The sequence below is a fragment of the Lutra lutra genome, chromosome 6 (genome assembly GCF_902655055.1).
Source record: "Lutra lutra chromosome 6, mLutLut1.2, whole genome shotgun sequence".
Classification (NCBI taxonomy): domain Eukaryota; kingdom Metazoa; phylum Chordata; class Mammalia; order Carnivora; family Mustelidae; genus Lutra; species Lutra lutra.
In genome coordinates, this window is record NC_062283.1 from 99,719,328 (window position 1) to 99,741,724 (window position 22,397).

The 22,397-nt window shown below is 40.2% G+C and overlaps 1 protein-coding gene across 1 annotated transcript in view; it reads right to left on the bottom strand.

Annotated features, from left to right (window-relative positions):
• LATS1 (large tumor suppressor kinase 1) overlaps window positions 1–22,397 on the bottom strand; it is a 52,712-nt gene extending 30,315 nt beyond the window's left edge. The window contains exon 1 of the mRNA XM_047733969.1: window positions 22,068–22,397. The gene's annotated coding sequence lies outside the window, so the exon portion shown is untranslated. The remainder of the gene's footprint in view (window positions 1–22,067) is intronic.

A 22,397-nucleotide genomic window follows, 5' to 3' on the forward strand; every position in this document is an offset into this window, starting at 1 on the left:
CCTGAAGCTCCAATTCTAGATTTTAAAATCAGACTCTGGGGCATCAGGGTGGCACAGCTGGTTAAGCGTTTGACTCTTGGTTTCAGGCTTGGGTTGTGATATCAGAGTTGTGAGATCAAACCCTGCGTTGGGGTCCATGATCAGCACAGGGTCTGCTTTAGATTCTCTCTCTTTCTCCCTCTGTCCCTCCCACTCATGCTTTCTTTCTCCAAATAAATAAATAAATCTCTTTTTTTTTCAAGATTTTATTTATTTATTTGACAGAGAGAGAGGAAGAGACAGAGAGAGACTGTACACATGAGCAGGGGCAGAGGGAGAGGGAGAAGCAGGCTCCCCACTGAGCAAGGAGCCTGATGTGGGACTCGATTCCAGGACCCCAGGCTCATGACCTGAGCTGAAGCCAGTGGCTTAACAACTGAGCCATCCAGGCACCCCTAAACAAATAAATCTAAAATAAAATAAAATAAGACTTCAAGTATAAGATTTCTTTAGAAGAAAGGATTGTTGCTTTAAAAAGGTGTTAAGCCACTAGTCCAGAAGATACGTTTATGCGTCAAAAACAAATGCTGGAGCTTATTTCACCAACCGTGGACTGGGACTCCAGAGACAGTAAGTTCATTAATGACAGGAGGGGGAAAGGGTGTCTGTGGACAACTTGTCTTATTCCTCACTTAAGGCATGAATGTCTTCTAAAACACACTAGAATTTGCAATGATGTGGATGGAGCTAGAGGGTTATTATGCTAAAGCGAATTAAGTCAATCAGAGAAAGACAACTATATGATCTCACTGATATGACTAATTTAAGAAACAAAACAGAGGATCATAGGGGAAGAGAGGAAAAAATAAAACAAGATGAAACCAGAGAGGGAGAAAAACCATAAGAGACTCATAATCATAGGAAACAAACTGAGGATTGCTGGAGGGGAAGGGGGCTGGAGGAATGGGGGAACTGGGTGATGGACATTAAGGAGGGCATGTGATGTAGTAAGCACTGGGTATATATAAAACTGATGAATCACAGACCTGTATCTCTGAAACCAATAATACATTATATGTTAATTAACTGCATTTAAATTAAAAAAAAAAATAAACTGGTTGGGGCGCCTGGGTGGCTCAGTGGGTTAAAGCCTCTGCCTTCGGCTCAGGTCATGATCCCGGAGTCCTGGGATCGAGCCCGCATCGGGCTCTCTGCTCAGCAGGGAGCCTGCTTTCTCTTCTCTCTCCCTCTGCCTGCCTCTCTGCCTACTTGTGGTCGCTGTCTGTCAAATAAATAAATTAAAAAAAAAAAATCTTAAAAAAAAATAAACTGGGAAAAAAAACATGCTAGAAGAACAGTCAGTCACATAAAGTCTACTTAAGTATCTTCACTGATAGGGAAAGCACTAATGCAAGAAAGCCATTCTATCTGTGACATGCAGCGAGCGTTAAAGATGTTTTCTTTCCAGGGAGCATCATGAAATCCTGCTCAGTACATGTTGAGAGCCTGTTATGGGCCGGTACTAAACAACTTTGTCTAAATCCTTATTTAGCCATCTTAACAGCTCTGCGAAGGTTTACTATCTCTGCTTTGTATATGAGGAAACAGGTTCAGAGAGTTTGAGTAAAACAGTTTCTAAGTGGTACCACTGGGATGTGAAACATTGCTAATTATCATCTACTAGGAGCCTATTTCTATTCTTATATATTTTTAAGTAATCTGTACATCCAATGTGGGGCTCGAACTTACAACCCCAAGATCAAGAGTCCACGTGCTCTGGGCACCTGGGTGGCTCAGTCAGTTAAGCATCTGACTCTTGATTTCGGCTCAGGTCATGATCTCTCAGGGTCGTGAGATGGAGCCTCGTGTTCAGCTCTGTGCTGGGCATGGAGCCTGGTTGGGATTCTCTCCCTCTCCCTCCCTCCCCTCCCCTGTACCCACATGCTCTCTCTTCTATTACAAAAAAAAAAAAAAAAAAAAAAAGTCACATGCTCTATACAGCCAGTCAGGTGCCCATTTCTATTCTTACAAAAGTAATAATCATTCATGTTACATAAAAAGGTCTACAGGCAAATATAAGTACCTCCTCCTACTCAGCCTTATGTTACCTCCTCAATAACTCTCAATGACTGGTCACCTAATTATCCAGTTTTATTTTCTTAGTAGTACTTATTACTGTCTAAAACTATTGTACTTGTTTTAGTTGTTAATTGTCTATCTTCCCTCACTGACAATAAAAGCTCTATGAGAGGGGCACCTGGGTGGCTCAGTGGGTTAGGCCTCTGCCTTCAGCTAGGGTCATGATCTCAGGGTCCTGGGATCGAACCCCACGTCGGGCTCTCTGCTCAGCAGAGAGCCTGCCTCCCTGCTCTCTTTCTCTCTGCCTGCCTCTCTGCCTACTTGTGATCTCTGTCAAATAAATAAACAAAATCTTTAAAAAAAAAATTCTATGAGAGCTTTTTTCTGTCTCATAATCACTGTTCAGTGCTATCAGAGACTGACATAATGAGCACTCAATATATGTATATGTTGATAAATGAAATACACGTGTCTCCTATGCATCCCTAGTTCCTTTATTTATCTACTTTAAAGATTTTATTTATTTATTTGACAGAGAGAGACACAGCTAGAGAGAGAACACAAGCTGGAGGAGTGAGAAGGGGAGAAGCAGGCTTCCCACTGAGCAGAGAGCCAGATGCAGGGCTAGATTCCAGGACCCTGGGATCATGACCCGAGCCGAAGGCAGACGCTTAACCACTGAGCCACCCAGGCTCCCTAAATATTTATTTATTAGAAAGAGAGAGCCCGAAAACAAGAGTCAGATGCTTAACTGATGGATGCACCCCTAAGTTCCCTAATTCTAGCCATGCTCTTCTGGATAATGCTCTAGTTTGTCATATCCTAGAGGTGCCAGAAAGTAATGGAAAAACAAAAAATTATTCAAGTATCTGTTCTATTAATTTAAGCAATGTGAACTTGGCTTATTTATTTCTCTCAAAAACTGTCTCGAGGCATAAAATGGTTGGAATAACAAGGTTTACTTTAAGGCTTGAATAAAGATTATGAGGAACAATGCAATACAACTAAAGAAACACAAGGGTTCAAAGATGAAGGATGCTGCTTGCAACACCATTTATAACGGCAAAACATGGTATCGCTCTAGAAGTTCATCAGTAATTGTTTGAGCAATTGACAGTACATCTACATGTATGAAGCAGATGTAAAAAGAATGATGCAATTCTATCTAAATATACTGACAAGAATAGACACGCAGAACCTTTTTTTTTTTTTTTAAACAGACTTTATTTACTTGACGCAGAACAAGAGAGAGAACATAAGCACGGGGAGTAGCAGAGAGAGAGAGGGAGAGAGGGAGACGCAGGCTCTGCACTGAGCAGGGAGTTCAACAGGGGGCTCAATCCCAGGACTCCAGGATCATGCCCTGAGCGGAAGGCAGACGCTTATGTGACTGAGCCATCCAGGTGCCCCGTCATAACACATTCTTTCTTTCTTTATTTATTTTTAAAGATTTTATTTATTTGACAGAGATCACAAGTAGACAGAGAGGCAGGCAGAGAGAGAGAGAGAGAGAGGGAAGCAGGCTCCCTGCTGAGCAGAGAGCCCGATGTGGGACTCGATCCCAGGACCCTGAGATCATGACCTGAGCGGAAGGCAGCGGCTCAACCCACTGAGCCACCCAGGTGCCCCCACATTCTTAATTTAAAAGGGCAAGTTTTAAAACACTACAGGTAAAATAAAGCCATTTTCTATTTTAAAATTAGATTATTATTATGGCTGTATAGCTCTGGCCAACAACCACTGAATTGTATACTTTAAATAAGTACATTTTATGGTAAATAAATTATATCTTAGAGCTGTTAAAAATAAACACTTCTGGGGGGCTTCTGGGGAGCTCAGTCGGTTAAGCATACAACTCTTAATTTCGGCTCAGATCTCGATCTCAGGGTTTTAAGATTGAGCCACATGTCAAGCTCTGTGCTGGGCATGGAACCTGCTTGAGATTCTCTCTCCCTCTCCCTTTGCTCCCTTCCACCACTCTCCCTTCTCACAAACAAACAAAAAACCCACAAAGAAAAAAACCAAATGCTTTATTTTTTAAAATTACCCTTATGGATGTTAATTATACATATACATAAACGACTATTTGCAGTAGGCCTGAAAAAGGATGAAGTCCTGAAACAGACCATCAGAGGCAGTTTCCTGGTGACTCAATAATGAGTACTTCTGCGGTACAGTTCTTAGTTAGTTATGATCGATCCAATTCTACTTAACAAGAAGACCACATTTCTCCATTTTTAAAAACAAAAATGAACTCTGTCATTGTGTTGCTGAAAATCACACATATTCTGTCTACAACATAATCCAATCTACTGATAATTACTTCATAAATGAAATTAAGATGGACACATCTTATGCTTTTATGAAGAAAGCTGGCCCCTAATGATAAGCAGTTTTTCCCTAAGCCTTCCAAAAATATTAATACCTTACTAATGAAATAGTTTACATTTCACATTTAGCTCACCAGTTTAAAATTTACAGAATTCCCCTTCTTGCCCTTCCTGAAAGGGAAAATATTTTCCATTTCCTGTTCTGCAACCTATCATTTTTCTGCCATCAAGGATTAACATCAGTGGTTATCCAATGTCATATTTAGTTCTTTCAATATCTGAGTTACATTTCATTCATAGCATCTAAGCATTTCGTTAACACGTCATTTATTTTGGGTTCCAATTCCAAGTTTAGTATCATTTTACTATTATTATTTTACCATTTCCAAAATCATTCTCCTTGATAGAGTAGAATAACAAATAACAAATAAGCATAAAAAATAACAAAAATAAAATTACAAAAAAAATAACAAAATAATCATAATTTACCTTTCTGTCAATATACAACATTTGCTCCCATCCCTAACACAGAGCCTGGTAAACAGTAAGCTGTGCAAAAATATCTGCTGAACTAATAAATGCAAGTAACTTATCCCTTCTTTTTACCCTTAAAAAACTATAATCTTAGTTTTTTCTAATTATACAAAAATGTATACTCATTGAAAAACTTTAATATTATATAATATAAAGTAGAAGTCCCTCAACAGTAAGAATCTCTATAGTAGGCTGAATGATGGCATCCTGAAACAGATCTACTTCCTAATCCTTAGAATCTGTAAATGTTATCTTATTTGGAAATAGGGACTTTGCAGATGTCATTAAGGATTTTGAGATGGAGAGATTATCATGGATTATTCAGGTAAGCAGTACACAGAATTGTAAGTGTTCTTCTGAGAAGAAGGGTGAGGGAGATCAGATACACACAGAAGCGGAAGAGGCAGTGTGTCTGAGGGGACAGAGAGTGGAGTGATGTCGTCAGAAGCCAAGGAAAGCTGGCAGCCAAAATGGCAAGGAACAGATTTTCTCCTAGAGCTTCTTGGAGGAAGAGTGGCCTTGTCAACACCTTGATTTTGGGTGAGTGATACTGAATTTGGATTTCTGGCCTCCAGAACTGTAAGAGAATAAATGTATGCTTTTTAAGACCTCATTTGTAGTGATTTGCCAGGTAAGCCACAAGAAACTAATACAATCACTACCTATACGGCATATTTGAGACATTTTTCCAAAGAACATACAAAAATGGACAACAGATACATGAAAAAATGCTCAACATCACTAATCATCAGGGAAATGCAAACCAAAACCACAATGAGCTATCACCTTATATCTGTCAGAATGGCTACAATCAAAAAACAAGAAATAACAAGTGTTGATGAGGATGTGGGAAAAAGGAACCTTTGTATACTGTTGGTGGAAATGTAAATTGGTGAAACCACAGTAGAAAATAGTATAGATGTTCCTCAGAAAATAAAAAATAGAAATACCATACAACCCAGTAGTTCCATTACTGAATATTTACCCAATGAAAAATAAGAACCCTAATTAAAGAAGATATATGCATCCCAATGTTTACTGCAGCATTAGTTATCATAGCCAAGATATGGAAGCAACCTAGGTGTCCAAGGACAGATGAATGGATAACGATGATGTGGTGTTTATAGATACAATGTTAATATTACTCAGCCATAAGAAAGAATGAGATGGGGGCACCTGGGTGGCTCAGTGGGGTAAGGGTCTGCCTTTGGCTCAGGTTATGATTCCAGGGTCCTGGGATCAAGCCCAATGTTGGGCTCCTTGCTCAGTGGGGAACCTGATTCTCCCTCTTCTCCCTGCTCATGCTCTCTTTCTCTTGCTCTGTATCTCTCAAACAAATAAATAAAATCTTTTAAAAAAAAGAATGAGACATCGCCATTTGTGACAACATGAACAGAACTGAAGGGTATTATGCTAAGTAAAATAAGTCAGACAAAGACAAATACCATATGATTTCACTTATATGTGGAATCTAAAAAATAAGTGAAGAACCAAAACCCAAAAACAAACCCACAGACACAGAGAAGACACTGATGGTTCTCAGAGCGGTAGGGACAGGGAATGGGCAAAATGGGTGAAGGAGAATGGGAAGTACAGGCCTCCAGTTATGAGATGTGTAAGCCACTGAATTGAAACGTACAGCATAGAGAATACAGTCAGTGGTATTGTAATGGCATTATATGGTAACAGATGGTAGCAACATTGTGGTAAGCGAAACATAACACAGAGTTGTCCGAGTAGTATACCTGCAACTCATGTATCACTATGTATCAACTCTACTTCAATTAAGATATTTTTAAATACTGCATATTCTAACATAATATTACTATAAATCAATATGGGCTCAAAAAGGGGCACCTGGGTGGCTCAGTCTGTTAATCTGCCTTTGGCTCAGGTAATGATCTCAGGTTCCTGGGATCAAGCTCTGTGTAGGGCTCCCTGCTCCATGGGGAGTCTGCTTCTCCCTCTCCTTCTGTCCCTCCCTCCCACTTATGCTCTCTCTCAAATTAATAATTTTTTTTTTAAAAACCAAAATGGAATCACAAAATATGACCTCATTTTACATAATACATGAATTTATAAGAAGAGAAGGCTGTGTTACCCAAACTTATCTGACCAAAGAACTTTCCTACCTCTGAGCATTTCATGAGATTCATTTCTATGGAATACATTTCAGCAAATGCTGAACCAGAGGCACCTGAGTGGCTCGGTTAGTTAAGCGTCTGCCTTTGGCTCAGGTCTGGGATGGAGTCCCACATAGGGCTCCCTGCTCAGCAGGGAGTTTGCTTCTCCCTCTCCCTCTGCTCCTTCCCCTGCTCATTCTCTCTTACTTGCTCATTCTCTCAAATAAATCAAATGAAGAAAAGAAAATGCTGGGCCAGTCATCCTAATCCTATATCCTGTAACTCTGTACTTGAATAATGTAATTTCTAACACTGTTAACATCTGAGGCTACAACGGTCCAGAAATGACTGTGTTCTGGTATATATGTAATAATGTGTTTTAAGTTAAAATAAATGAAAAATCAGTTTATGCTTAGCTTTTTCATCTACATGTTGGAACACTTATGAATAAAATATGATGTCTGGATTTTATTTTAAAATATGGTGTCTGGAATTTTATTTATTAAATAAAATTTGGTTTTGCAGAGAAGTAGATGGAGACATAGATGAGACCAAAGTAGCTGATGACTGTTGTAGCTGGGTGATGGGCACATGAAAGTTCATCATCCTATTCCCTTTACTTTTGTATGTGCTTGAAATTTTCTAAAACATAAAGTTAACAACTAAAAAAGAAAAGAAATGACTACAGTGCTCTGGATCTTGAAATGGTTCTGCTGCAAATTATTCTTATTCAAATACAAAACACACAAAGAACATAAAGGTTTTCTTTCTTTCTTTATTTATTTTTAAAGATTTTATTTATTTATTTGACAGAGAGAGATCACAAGCAGGCAGAGAGGCAGGCAGAGAGAGAGGAGGAAGCAGGCTCCCTGCTGAGCAGAGAGCCCGATGCGGGGCTCGATCCCAGGACCCTGAGATCATGACCTGAGCCGAAGGCAGCGGCTTAATCCACTGAGCCACCCAGGCGCCCCGGTTTTCTTAATTTAAAGGAAAAATTAATTCTACGCAACAACATCATTCCAACATTAGCTTTTCAGGGGGAAATAACAGAGACGTTACCTTTTTTTTTTTTTTTTTTAAAGATTTTATTTATTTATTTTAGGGAGGGAGAGAGAGCAAAAGCAGGAAGGACAGAGGGAGAAGGAGAATCTCAAGCAGACTCCATCCTGAACACAGAGCCTGTGAGGCTCAATCTCATAACCCTGAGATCATGACCTGAGCTGAAACCAAGAGTTGGACTCTCATCTGACTGTGCCGCCCAGGTACCCTGAATCATTAGGATTAAATGTTTGTTTCAAAAGATAATCCATACCATCAGATATCAATAATGATGGAATAGAGAAGTGTGACATATCTTTATCTAATTGGTCTTGATAAATCCTTGTGCCAGAAACGATATTTACATACTGCCCTTTATTTCCTAAATTAGTTCCTGCCAAAGCTCTATGAACTGATGTAATGTGTCAATTCTAATTGAGGCAGTTAGAAGACAGCGCTTCTCCATCTCTCTCTTCCTGCTTCAATGACAATGTTGGTCACATTTTGAGATGGTAGCTTCACAATATGGAGGGAATATGGGCTCCTAAGCCACTGAATGGTTTACTACTGAACCCCACTGGACTTTGTGTAAAGAAGAAAGAAATCTCTGTTGTGTTATACCACTGATATTTTGCAATGTTAACTACAAAACAGCCTAATATTATTGTGGAAATAGAGACCACCCAAGGGACACCTGGGTGGTTCTGTCAGTTAATGTCTGACTTGATCTCAGCTCAGGTCTTGATCTCAGGGTCATGAATTTGAGCCCTTGTAATGAGGCCTACTTAAAAAAAAACTTCTTAAATAAATAAATAAATACATACATACATACATACCACTAAAAATAAGCAGAATCTACTTATGAACAGCTTGCCACAGCAAGGGAGTCAGGCAGTTCACCATCTCTTTGGCAGAGATTCAAAGGCAGGCAGGGGAATGAAAAAGCTTTAAACTGAATAAAAGGGAAGACATCAGGTATGCTCTGCCACAAGGAAGCTGGAGGCCAGCTAACTTGAAGCAGGGCATCCTCTGTGATTGGTTGGGGGTATATTTGTCTTTCCCTGGTTAGTCCTGAGTCAGAAGTTGGCAGTTACTGACAAAGACCTGGCTGTTTGGGCCTATTGCTACTGAGGCTGTGGGTCACAGTTCTATTTTCATATATGATCTCGCCATTGTCTATCTGCCCATTTGGTCTCTCATTCTCCTAATACAGAAATTGGTACCTAGAGGGGTGCCTGGGTGGCTCAGTGGGTTAAGCCTCTGCCTTCGGCTCAGGTCATAATCTCAGGGTCCTGGGATCAAGCCCCGCATCAGGCTCTCTGCTCAGTGGAGAGTCTGTTTCCCCCTTCCCCTCTGCCTGCCTCTCTGCCTACTTGTGATCTCTCTGTCAAATAAATAAAATCTTAAAAAAAAAAAAAAAAGATGAAGAAATTGGTACCGAGAAGTGATGTGCTACTATAACAGATACCCTAATACAGTATAGATTTAGTAGTTAGGCAAAGAGCTTCAAGGAAAGTGATACTGGGGCTGGAAAAATGAAGAGCCATGTTTTACAGTGGCTGAATATTTGGTAAAGCTGTTGCCTATTATAACTTACAAGGTGACAAAGAGTCTACTGAATTTGTAGTTCTATAAAATAGAGTTTGAAAATGAGAATCTTAGAAGTGTATGTTGGCTGCTATTGGCTATTTGGCAAAGTATTATAAATAAATGATAAGGTCAGGAAAGAAGTAGCTGATTTGCAAACAGAAATAGGAAGGAATACACAGAAATTTAAAATCCTGCAGGGTTGGAATACAGCCTGATCTAGACCCCAAACAGGAAGAGATGGAATTAAAAGGCTCAGCACAGATGTCCACTAGCATCTCTCAGCTGACTTAAAGTACCTCAGTGGTAAAACCCACTCTAAGGGGATAGCTGCATCTCAAATAACCAACTGAGTATAGAAATGGGAGCTCTCAAATTTTTGGAAGAGGTTACTAACACATATGAAATATGGTTTTTGACCCAAGGAATTGACTAGAACTAAACACATCAGAGGCTTACTAACTTTGAGAAAATAACTTTAATTTTTTTTTCAAAAAAATACTCAAACTCTGATTTTTTAAAGAAGCCTTTGACTATTTATTTAAGATTTTATTTATTTATTTGACAGAGAGAGAGGGTTCATTCACAAGTAGGCAGAGAGGCAGACAGAGGGGGAAACAGGCTCGCTGCTGAGCAGAGAGCCCAACGTGGGGCTCGATCCCAGGACCCTGAGACCCTGACCTGAGCCGAAGGCAGAGGCTTTAACCCACTGAGCCACCCAGGTGCCCCAGCCTTTGACTATTTATAATTTAAATCCCTGAGGCTCCCAACTTCCACGAACCATAATCTAGATGAGAAAGATTTGTACCTTCTAAAGAGGGACTATTCTCCCAAAGCTCACACTTCCCTATGTAGCCAAGGATGATAATGGAAAAAAAACCCCCAAAGAGGTTCTTTGAGGGAACAATGGTCAAGGGTCACAGAAAACAATGAATGAGGATGGAGTTCTTTCCATATAATTGGATTAAGGTCCAATTAAAGAAAATCCCCTACCTCCATAGCCAGTTGCTTTCAAGACCTGCCTATTGAGATTTCAAAATTATTACAGATCAGCAATTACTGCTATTTCCTATTCTTCTCCTTTTCTAATAGTAGTGCTTATTAAGGCCCTGCCATTCTTGTTATACCCCTGTGTACTGTGGTTGAATGAATGAGTGAGAGGGGATAGAGAGGAGGACAAAGAATGAAAACAAAGATAACTGAACAAGTCTCTGGACCAAAAGGAACCATATTTGGACCTGAAGAGGACATTACTGGACATATGGGCCACAGCGCCTGTGAATCTAGCTACTGCTGCTTAGGGCCCAATAAACTATCAAAAGAACAATGTAGTACTATGACCATCTTTTGAAAATAAGTAAAGTGTTTTGTTGATTGTAAGATACATGCTTTCCACATTCTATTATTTCTGAAATTGAGTACATACACAAGTCAATATTTATTTATTTTTAAAGATTTTCTTTTCTCTTTTTCTTTTTTAAGCAGGCTCTATGCCTAGCATGGAGCCCAAAGCAAAGCTTGAACTCATGAACCTAAGATAAAGACCCGAGCTGAGATCAAGAGTCAGATGCTTAATGGACTGAGCCACCCAAGGAGCCCCTTAAGATTTTTATTTTACTTTTAAATATTTTTTTTTCAAAGATTTTATTTCTTGAGAGAGAAGAGAAAGAGAGAGCACCCTAGTGAGCAGGGGGAGGGAAGAAAGAATCTGAGGCAGACTCTGCATTTAGTACAAAGCCTAACACAGGGCTCAATCTCATGACTATGAGATCATGACCTGAGCCAAAACCAAGATTCGATCGCTTAACCAACTGAGCCACCCAGGCGTCCAAAATTTTACTTTGTTTGTTTGTTTGTTTATTTTTACAGCAACAGAGCCATGATTATATTATTCTCTTTACATGGGCTAGAATCAGTGCTATGGATTTTGCATGCATTCTTTCATTTAAAGTTTTTTGTTTTTTTTTTTTTTAACATGTAACATATTATTTGCTTCAGGGGTACAGGTCTGTGAATCACCAGACTTACACAATTTACAGCACTCACCACAGGACATAATCTCCCCAGTGTCCATAACTGAGCCACCCTATCCCTTCTCCCCCACCCCAGCAACCCTGTTTCCTGAGATAGTCTCTTACAGTTTGTCTCCCTCCCTGGTCCCATCTTGTCAAAATTTTGTTTATTTTTTGTTTAAATACTTTATTTATTTATTTAACAGAGAGAAAGAGAGGGATATCACAAGTAGGCAGAGAGATGGGCAGAGGGGGAAGCAGGCTCCTCACTGAGCAGAGTGCCTGATGTGGGCCTCGATCCCAGGACCCCGAGACCATGACCTGAGCCAAAGGCAGAGGCCCAATCCACTGAGCCATCCAGGTGCCCCCCAAATTTTATTTTTACGTAATTTCTATACCCAACATGGGGCTCAAACTTATAACCCCGAGATCAAGAGTTGCAAACCCTACCAACCAAGCCAGGCAGGTGTCCCTTAAAGTCAATATTTAAAGAAATGTTGCCATCTCCAAAGCAGAGAAGTTCTGGAACAGCAGACAGTGCACATAGCTAATTTGACCATAAATAAAAGGTGAAATTCCCTTGTCATTTCCACTCCAGGTGTGTGTTTATAAGTAGGCTCCACCCCAAGCATGGAGCACAATGTGGGGTTTGAACTCATAACCCTGAGATGGAGACCTAAACTGAGATAAAGATCTGACACTTAACTGACTGAGCCACCCATGTGCCTTCAACTGTGTTATTTTCATTGGCAACATCACATATGGTTGAATCTAGATCCTTGATTGTCAAAATGTCTTCAAAAAGATTCTACTACCATGCAGCATTATGTACTCAGGAACTGTCATCCAATAGGCAATGCAATTAAAGGTATAAAGAACTGCCAAATTTAGGTGAGATCACAGAATTTTCAGAGGTAGGAGAGATTCATGAAGTACATACACATCAAAGTCGTTTGAGTTATCACCATCAAATGTTTAATTTCCAGCAATAACTCACTTAGCTAAGAAAAAAATAGTTTAAGCAAAGACAAGACAAAATCAGTATTCTTCAATATACCTCAAAATTATATACTCAGTTATAAAAACAATAAAAGTGGCATGTCACCATGTTATGTGTTAACTACCCCAAAGCCCAAAGAAATCCAGCCTTATTCACATTCAGAATTTTTTCTGAATGTGAATAAGGCTGAGATTCAAACTTTATTGCCACCAAAAAAATGAAAAAGGTATACAATTTACTGGATAAATGTATGCTATTGAAAGTTAATAAAAAACTATGTTTAGGGGCACATGACTGGGTCAGTCAGTGGAGCACATGACTCTCAATCTCAGGATTTAAGTTTAAGCTCCACGATGGGTATAGAGATTACTTAATTTAAAAAATGTTTTAAGAAATATTATTGAGGGGCCTGGGTGGCTCAGTCATTAAGCATCTGCCTTCGGCTCAGGTCATGATTCTAGGGTCCTGAGATCCAGCCCGCATTGGATTCCCTACTCGGTGGGAGGCCTGCTTCTCCATCTTGAACTCCCCCTGCTTATGTTCCCTCTCTGTCAATTAAATGGATAAAATCTTTGGAAAAAAATATATATTATTGAAAAAATTAACTATGGGGCATCTGGGTGCCTCAGGCAGATAACTGTCTGCCTCCCTCTCTGGCCCCACGTCAGGCTCCACATTCAGCAGGGACCTGCTTCTCCTTCTCTCCCTCCCTCTGTCCCTTCCCCCGTTTGTGTTCTCTTGCTCACTCACTGTCTCAAATAAATAAATAAAATCTTTTTTGAAAAAAGGAAAAAATTGACTATAAAAAACAACTATGCTTCTTTTACTTTCCCTGAAATACTGTTACTAAACAGATGGTTTTAGACTTACCGTTCAGAATTTCTTGAAACTGAGAAAATATAACAATGCAACCTTATTTTTCTAAGTAACTAAATAATGAATTACATCATGTATATGTACCATAATTTATCTATCCCCTACTCATGGGCATTTAGGTTGTTTCCAATTTTTGCTATTATAATGTTTCAAACACTGGTAACTTTAATTGTACTGGTAATATCCTAGTTCTGAGGATGGGTGGTGAGCTCACAATTTTTTTTTTTATTATGATCATAGCTTACATGTATATAACATATTCCTTGTAAATACCAAAATTAGTTCATTTAAAAATGTGACAATAAAAATTGCTGTCCACACATTGTTGAGCACTTCCCTTAAGATAAATTCCCAGGCACGGCGTGGCTTAGTTGGTTAAGTGTATGACTCTGGATCTCAACTCAGGTCTGGATCTCAGGACTGTTCAAAACCCATGTTGGGCTCTATACTGGGCATGGAGCCTACTTAAAAAAAATAAATAAAATAAAATAAAAATAAATTCCCAGAACTGGAATTACTGCATCAAAGAGAATACACATAGGCATATCTATTTTTATTTGGCTTCTCTTTACTGTTTCAGATACTTTTTTTTTTTTTTTAAACAAACTGAAGGCCTGTGACAACCCTGCTTTGAACAAATCTATTGACACCATTTTTCCAGTAGTATTTGCATACTTCATGTCTCTGTGCCATATTTTGGTAAATCTTGAAGTATTTCAAAACTTTTCATTATTATTACATTTGTTATCATGATCTGTGATTGGTGATATCTGATGTTATTATTGTAATTGATTTGGTACACCATGAACTGCACCTATACAAGATAGCAAATTTGATAAATGTAGCTGTTCTGAATGTTCCACCAACCAGTTGTCCCCCAGTCTCCTCAGGTATCCCTAGTCCCTGAGACACAACAACACTGAAATTAGTAACCCTATTAATAACCTTATAATGGCCTCTAAGTGTTCAAGTAAAAGGAAGATTTGCAGGTCTCTTGCTTTATATCAAAGCTAAAAACGATTAAGCATACTGAAGAAGGCATGTCAAAAGCTGACAAGCCAAAAGGTAGGCCTCCTGTGCCAGTTAGCTAAGTTGTGAATGCAAAGGAAAAGATTTTTTTTTTTTTAAGATTTACGTATGTATGCATTTATTTAGTTTCAAAGATTTTATTTATTTGACAGACAGAGAGAGATCACAAGTAGGTAGAGAGGCAGGCAGAGAGAGAGGGGGAAGCAGGCTCCCCACTAAGCAGAGAGCCTGATGTGGGGCCAGATCTTAGGACCCTGAGATCATGACCTGAGCTGAAGGCAGAGGTTTGACCCACTGAGCCACCCAGGCGCCCGTTTTATGAATTTATTTTAAAGAAAAAGAGTGAAAATGCAAGCGGAGGTAAGGGCAGAGGTAAAGAATCTTTCAGGCCGACTCCCCACTGATGAGGAGTTTGTGGTGGGGCTGGATCCCACGTCCTATGAGATCATGACCTGATCAAAAGTCAGACACCGAACTGAGCCACCCAGACAACCCAAGAAAAATTCTTTTAAGATTTTTTATTTATTAATTTGAGACAGAGAGATACAGAGAGAGAGAGCATGAGCAGGGGGAGAGGCAGAGGGAGACGGAGAAGCTGACTCCCCACTGAGCAGGGAGCCCAATGACAATGTGGGGCCCGATCCCAGGAACCTGGGTTCATGACTTGACTGAAGGCAGACACTTAACCATCTGAGCCCCCCAGGTGCGCGCCCAGGAAAAGTTCTTAAAGGAAATTAAAAGTGCTACTCCAGCAGTGCCTGACTGACTCTGTTGGTAGAGCATGTGACTCTCAATCTCAGGGTTGTTAAGTTTGAGCCCTATGATGGATATAGAGAGTACTTGAAAATAAAAATCTTTAAAATAGAAAACTAATAAATAAAAGTGCTACTCCAATGAATGCATGAATGATTAAAAAAGTGAAATGCCCTTACTGCTGATAGAAGTTTCGGTGGTTTGTGTAACTGATCAAAACGAGCCACAGCATCTAATCCAGAGCATGGCCCTCCCTAAATCTCTCCAATTCTGTGAAGACAGAGAGGTAAAGACTGCAGAAGAAAAGTCTGAAGCTAGCAGAGGTAGGTTCTTGAGATTTAGAGAAAAAAGCCATTCCCATAACATAAAGTGCAAGGCAAAGCAGCCAAGTACCAGTTTAGAAGGTGCATCAAGTTATCTAGAAAATCTAGCGAAGATAATTAAGAAAGGGGTTCCACTAAATAACAGACTTCCAGTGTAGGTGAAACAGCCTCTATTGGAAGAAAATGCCATTTGGCCTTTCATAGCCACTGAGAAGTCAATGCCGGGCTTCAAAGCTTCAAAGGACAAGCCAACTCTCTTGTTAGAGGCTAATGCAGCTAGTAACTTTAAGATGAAGCCAATGTTATGTTCATTTACCATTCCAAAAATCCTAGGGCCCTTAACAGTTACACTAAATCTACTCTGCTTCTGCTTTATAAATGCAACAACAATGCCTGGATGACAGAACATCTGTTTACAACATGGTTTACTGAATACTTTAAGCCCATTGTTGAGATCTACTGCTCAGAAAAAAAGATTCCTTTCAAAATATTACTGTTCAGTGACAATGTACCTGGTCATGCATGAGCTCTGATGGAGATATACAATGAGATTTATGTTGTTTTTCATGCCTGCTAACACAACATCTATTCTGCAGTCCATGTATTCCGAGGTTATTTCAACTTTCAAGTATCATTATTTAAGAAATACATTTCATAAGGCTGTAGGTGCCATACCCAGCGATTCCTCCGATATATCTGGGTAAAGTAAGCCGAAAACCTTCTGGAATGATTCATCATTCCAGATGCCATTAAGAACATTCATAATTCATGGGAAGAGGTCAAAATAGCAGCATTAAGAGGAGTGTGAAAGAAGCTGATTCTAACCTTTATGGATGATGTTGAGGGGTTCAAGACTGCAGTGGAGGAGTAACTACAGATGTGATGAGACCTCATAACAAAACTCTCAGGAATGAGGGGTTGTTTCTTATGGATGAGCAAAGAAAGTAATTTCTCAAGATGGAATCTACTGCTGGTGAAGATGCTGTGAAGATTGCTGAAGTGACAACAAAGGATTTAGAATATTATATAAACTTAAGGAATTTCTTAACTTAGTTGAGAAAGCAGCGGCAAGCTTTGAATGGACTGACTCCAATAAATACTGAAAGAAGTTCTACTGTGGTTAAAATGTTATCAAACAGGGAGCCTGGGTGGCTCAGTTGGTTAAGCGACTGCCTTCAGCTCAGGTCATGATCCTGGAGTCCCGGGATCGAGTCCCGCATCAGGCTCCCAGCTCCACGGGGAGTCTGCTTCTCCCTCTGACCTCCTCCTCGCTCATGCTCTCTCTCACTGTCTCTCTCTCTCTCTCAAATAAATAAAATGTTTAAAAAAATGTTATCAAACAGCTTTGTGTGCTACAGAGAAATTGTTCATGAAAGGAATAGTTGAGTGATATAGCAAATGTCACTGGTGTCTTATTTTAAGAAACTGCCACATCCCCCCTAATGTTCAGCAACCACCACCCTGATCAGTCAGCAGCCATCAACATGGAGGCAAGACCTTCCACCAGCAAAAAAATTATGACTTGCTAAAAGCTCAGATGATGGTTAGCATTTTTTAGCAGTAACATATTTTTAAATTAGGATGTATTTATTATCCCTTTAAATATAATGCTGTCGCACTATCAGTAGACTACAGTATAGTGTAAACATGACTCTTACATGCACTGGGAAACCAAAAAATTCATTTGACTTGCTTTATTACAACATCTGTTTTATTGCAGTGGTCTGGAACTAAACCCGCAATATCTCCAAGATATGCTCATATTTAAAATACTGACATCTGAATGGCTAAAATCAAGAACACAAGGAACAACAAATGTTGGTGAGGATGTGCAGCAAAAGGAACCCTCTTGCACTGTTGGCGGGAATGCAAACTGGAACAGCCACTGTGGAAAACAGTTCCTCAAAATGTTAAAAATGGAACTACCCTTAGATCTAGTCTGCACTACTGGGTATTTACCCCCAAAATACAAAAACACTAATTCAAAGGGATCCATGCACCCCTATATTTATAGCAGCATCATTTTTTTTTTTTTTTTATTTGTCATAGAGAGAGAAGCGAGAGTGAGCACAGGCAGACAGAGTGGCAGGCAGAGGCAGAGGGAGAAGCAGGCTCGCTGCCAAGCAAGGAGCCCGATGTGGGACTCGATCCCAGGACGCTGGGATCATGACCTGAGCCGAAGGCAGCTGCTTAACCAACTGAGCCACCCAGGCGTCCCTAGCAGCATCATTTGTAATAGCCAAATTGGAAGCAGCCCAAGCACCCACCAACAGATGAATGGATAAAGATGTAGTGCATACATATGCACTGGAATATTACTCAGCCATAAAAGAGAATGAAATCTTGCCACTTTTAAGGACATGGATGGAGAAATAGACCCTTAATTATAGAGAACTGATGGTTACCAGAGGGGAGGTGAGTGGGGGGGATGGGTAAAATAGGTGATAGGGATTAAGGAGTGCACTTGTGATGATGAGCACTGGATGGTGTATGGAATTGTTGAATCACTATATTATACACCTGAAATATAACACTGTATGTTAACTAAATTGCAGTTTAAAATAAAATACAATTTTTGAAAAAGGAAAAAATAATAAAGAGCTATGTCAAAAAATAAAATAAAATTCTGACACTTATTGTCAGATTGCCTTCTAGAAAGGTGTATGAATTTACAATTCCAACCAACCAACAAGATATACTCAACACTGGCAATAACAAATCTTAGTAATCTCTGCTAATTGCAAATGTAAAGATTCAAATTAATAATAAATGAAGAGAAATTTTTTAAAAGATTTTTCTATTTGACAGACAGAGCAATCATAAGTAGGCAGCAAGGCAGGCAGAGAGAGAGGGGGAAGCAGGCTCTCCACTGAGCAGAGAGCCTGATATGGGGCTTGATCCCAGGACCCCGAGATCATGACCTAAGCCGAAGGCAGAGGCTTAACCCACTGAGCCACCAAGGCACCCCAATAAAGAGAGTTTTTAAAAAAGAATTCTTCAAAGCAAAATAGCTTACCAGGAACTCATGTTACATTGGTGTCAGATTAATCTTCCAAATAAATAGTTCTGATAATGTCACTTTCCTACTCTAGAACCCTCAATGACTCTTTTAAATTAGTGGTTAGAGAGCCTTGGAGTCAAGCTGCAGGGTACAAATCCCAGTTCTACCACTAACTGGCTGTGTAATCTTGGCAAGCTGTGCCTCAGTTTCTCCATCTTCAAATGTGAGCAATAATGGTCCTATCTAATCAGGTTATTTTGAGCATTATGCTCAAAATACAGTTTAATACAGTTGACCCTTGAACAACACAGGGGTTCGGGTTGTTGACCCCTTTGCAGTTCAAAATCTGAGTATAACTTTTGCCTTCACCAGAACTTAACCATTAAGAGCCTACTGTTGACTAGAAGACTTACTGTTAACACAGTTAACACGTGTTAACACAGTTAACACGTGTTAACACAGTTAACACGTGTTAACACAGTTAACACGTGTTAACACAGTTAACATATACTTTGTATAAGTATTATACTCTGTATTCCTACAAAACATCTTTTTCTTAGTTTCAGTATTTCTAGGTTATCCAATTCATCCGTGAGGTTTTTTTTTTTTTTTTTAATTTTATTTATTTATTTGACACAGAGAGAAATGACAAGTAGGCAGAGAGGCTGGCTGGGGTGGGGGTGGGGTGCAGACTCCCTGCTGAGCAGAGAGCCTGATGTGGAACTAGATCCCAGGACCCTGAGATCATGACCCGAGCCGAAGACAGCGGCTTAACCCACTGAGACACCCAGGCGCCCCTCATCCGTGAGTTTTTTCAAATTGTTGCAAATCTCCAAAAAATTTTCCAATATATTTAATGAAAAAAATCTGTGTATAAGTAGACCCGCACACTTCATATCTGTGTTGGTCAAGGGTCAATTGCGTATGTCAAATATAGAATAAATGCCCAACTCAATAATGTCAGTCATTTATCTTATCTCTTTTCACTATCCTACCCAGCCTCTCCCCAGTGTACCTTATACTCTAATCAAGCCAAATTACTTGATCTCAGCTTTTGTATCTGTGCTTTTCTGTCTTGTGCTTTTCTACCTTCATATCCTTACTCATTCTGTTTCTTGGGAGAGCTCCTGCCATATCTCATCTTGTAGAAATTATACCCAACTTTTAAGGTGCCATTCACATGCCATCTTCACAAAGATTTCACTGACCTGCCTGTTTGTTATCCTTCTCTGAATTGTAAAGGCACTTTGCATGGTCAAACAAAACCTATGTTTTTGCCCTACTCTTGTAGTTGTTTCATTTTTCCTACTAGATTATAGATTCAGAGAGAATAGGGTATCTTAAATATATATATATATCCCCCCATACACACTCCAGATGAAGAAATGGATCTAGACCAAGTTCACACAGCCAACTGGAGGTCACACTAGAAACAGAATCCGCACATCCTGAACTAGCCCAGTGCTCTTCTCATCAGAACCTGCATCTTGAGTTTCCTAAAGGCAGGGATCATGACTCATTCTTTTAAGGAACATTTAAATTGGTTAGACTGAGCAGACAAAACCTCCATTTCTTTGAAACTTCAGACCTTTATCAAATATGCAAATGTCAGCAAACCCAAACAATTTTTGGTTATTCAACTTGGGGAAAAACCAGGTACCATTACTTAATAGGATTTCAAAGTGTTACCTTGGGTTGAATTAGGTTTATAAAAAAGGATGGCCTGTCTCGATGCTTTGACTAAGTTCCGAGAATAGCAACAGTAGTAGTATGTATTGTTTTTCAACAGCATATAGTCTCAGTTGTTTAGACAGCAATATTCAAGACTCTCTTGCTTACTGATGACATTTTCTTCACTTTGCTTCCTACAAAGCTGACAAAAAGTGAAAACTACCACTATATTTTATCTTGTGCTGAAAAATGATTGCTATTTCTACTTGATAAAAATGTTGTTCAATGACTAAATAACTTTGTGGTCTACAAAAAAACCACTAATCTAAAAATAACATCTAGAATGAAAACTAAATAATCAGAGTTGGATCTATTCCAAGGCTATAAGTTATACAGAGTAACAAGGACTAGCATTAAAAACAAAACAACCTATAGAAGAAAACAGATATCATACCCCCCCAAAAACCCTACAATTTTTTCATACCAAAAAAAAATTTGTAGAAGTATTTGTTTATTTGCTTTTGGAAAGAGGCAAGGCAATTAAATAGGTATTCAGGTACGGAAAGATTGTGCCTTCCCCAGCCTGTGCCACGATCTAGTTTCTTGCAGCAGCAGCTGATCAGAGGAACACAATACTACTTCTTTTACTGTTAAATCAATCAAATTCCTCCACTGCCTTAGGGAATCAACTAGCTCATTTTACCTGCCTACAAACTTATTAAAGGAAAGAAATAACCTTACTTAAATCACAAATGTAGCTATCTTAGCAAAGAACATCATTCCAATTATAATTTTCTACCTTTTCTTCCTCATGAAGGGAGTCTGATAAAGAATTTTAATTTTCAATAAATAATCCATAAAGGCCTGACAAGCTTCATGATCCTGGGTGAACTGACACAACATTTGTGTGTGAGACTCTATTTATTTACTCATTTTTCACTAGTTTTAGGAATAACTTCTACACAACGATATATATATATATATATATATATATATATATATATAAAAATGTGACAAACATTAAACTTTGTTCTCTTAGAAAATAACTTTCAATTGGAGAAGTCAGAGAATGGGGTTAAATCAAATCACTGCGGAGTCATTCTTCGCGATCCAAGTTTTGTTTTGAAGTTACAACAAGTAATATTCCTTTCCTTTTCTTTCCCTCATTTTATTTAGGTACACATTCCTACCCCATAAAAATCCTTCCGTCCCTGCTACCCCTCTTAGCTTATGAACAGTAAGCTAACATTACATTGGACTGGAAACAGAAATCCCCAGGCTTTCTTCAAGGTAAATCCAGGATCGAGTCTCTCTGGGATGCAAAGAACTGCAATTTTCTTTCAGAACCACCTTTCGCTTTTCTTCCTTCCTAAACACTGACCCGTCCCTGTTCGGGTAAGGGTGAAAGCGGGACACTCAGCGCAAAGCCACTACCTAGCCAAACTCTCCCCAAGCCAACCTGCACTTCCAAGGCGGCGGTGCCTGCAGCTCTTCCTTCAGCCCCGGGCGCGGCCAACCCTCGCTTCCCCAGGGCAGGGCTCAGCTCAGGTCCATGCAACTAGCCAAATCAGGCCCGCACCGGGCCGACTCGGCCCGGCCCGCCCGCCGGTCCACAGGAGCCTCTGGACCCCAGCCAGCGGCGCTGGGCGTGGGCCCCGGCGGCCACCGCCCCGCCAACTCCGGCTCGGGAGGAGAGAGTGCGCCCCACCCGCTACACCAGCCCCAGACCTACCTGCAGGGGAGAGCAGGGCTCCTGGACAGCGGCCACGGGCCCAAGGACGGTAGCCCAGGCGACTGGAGCCCGTCCCAGAGACCCCAGGTATCCCTGGTGGGGCAGGGCGGAGAGAGACGTTGGGGGGCTGCCGCGGGCCAGCGCGGCCCGTCGCGGGGGTCGCGAGGACCTGGCTCTCCCCTCAACACCAGTCCACCGCCGCCGCCGCCATTTTGCCTTCCACTCGGTGTCGCCGCCGCCGCACTCCGCCGCAGGTTTCCCGGATGTAGGCATTTCCCGGCGTCGCTTGCGCGGGGGCCGAGGACTGGGGGCTTCTGATCGCTCGGCCGC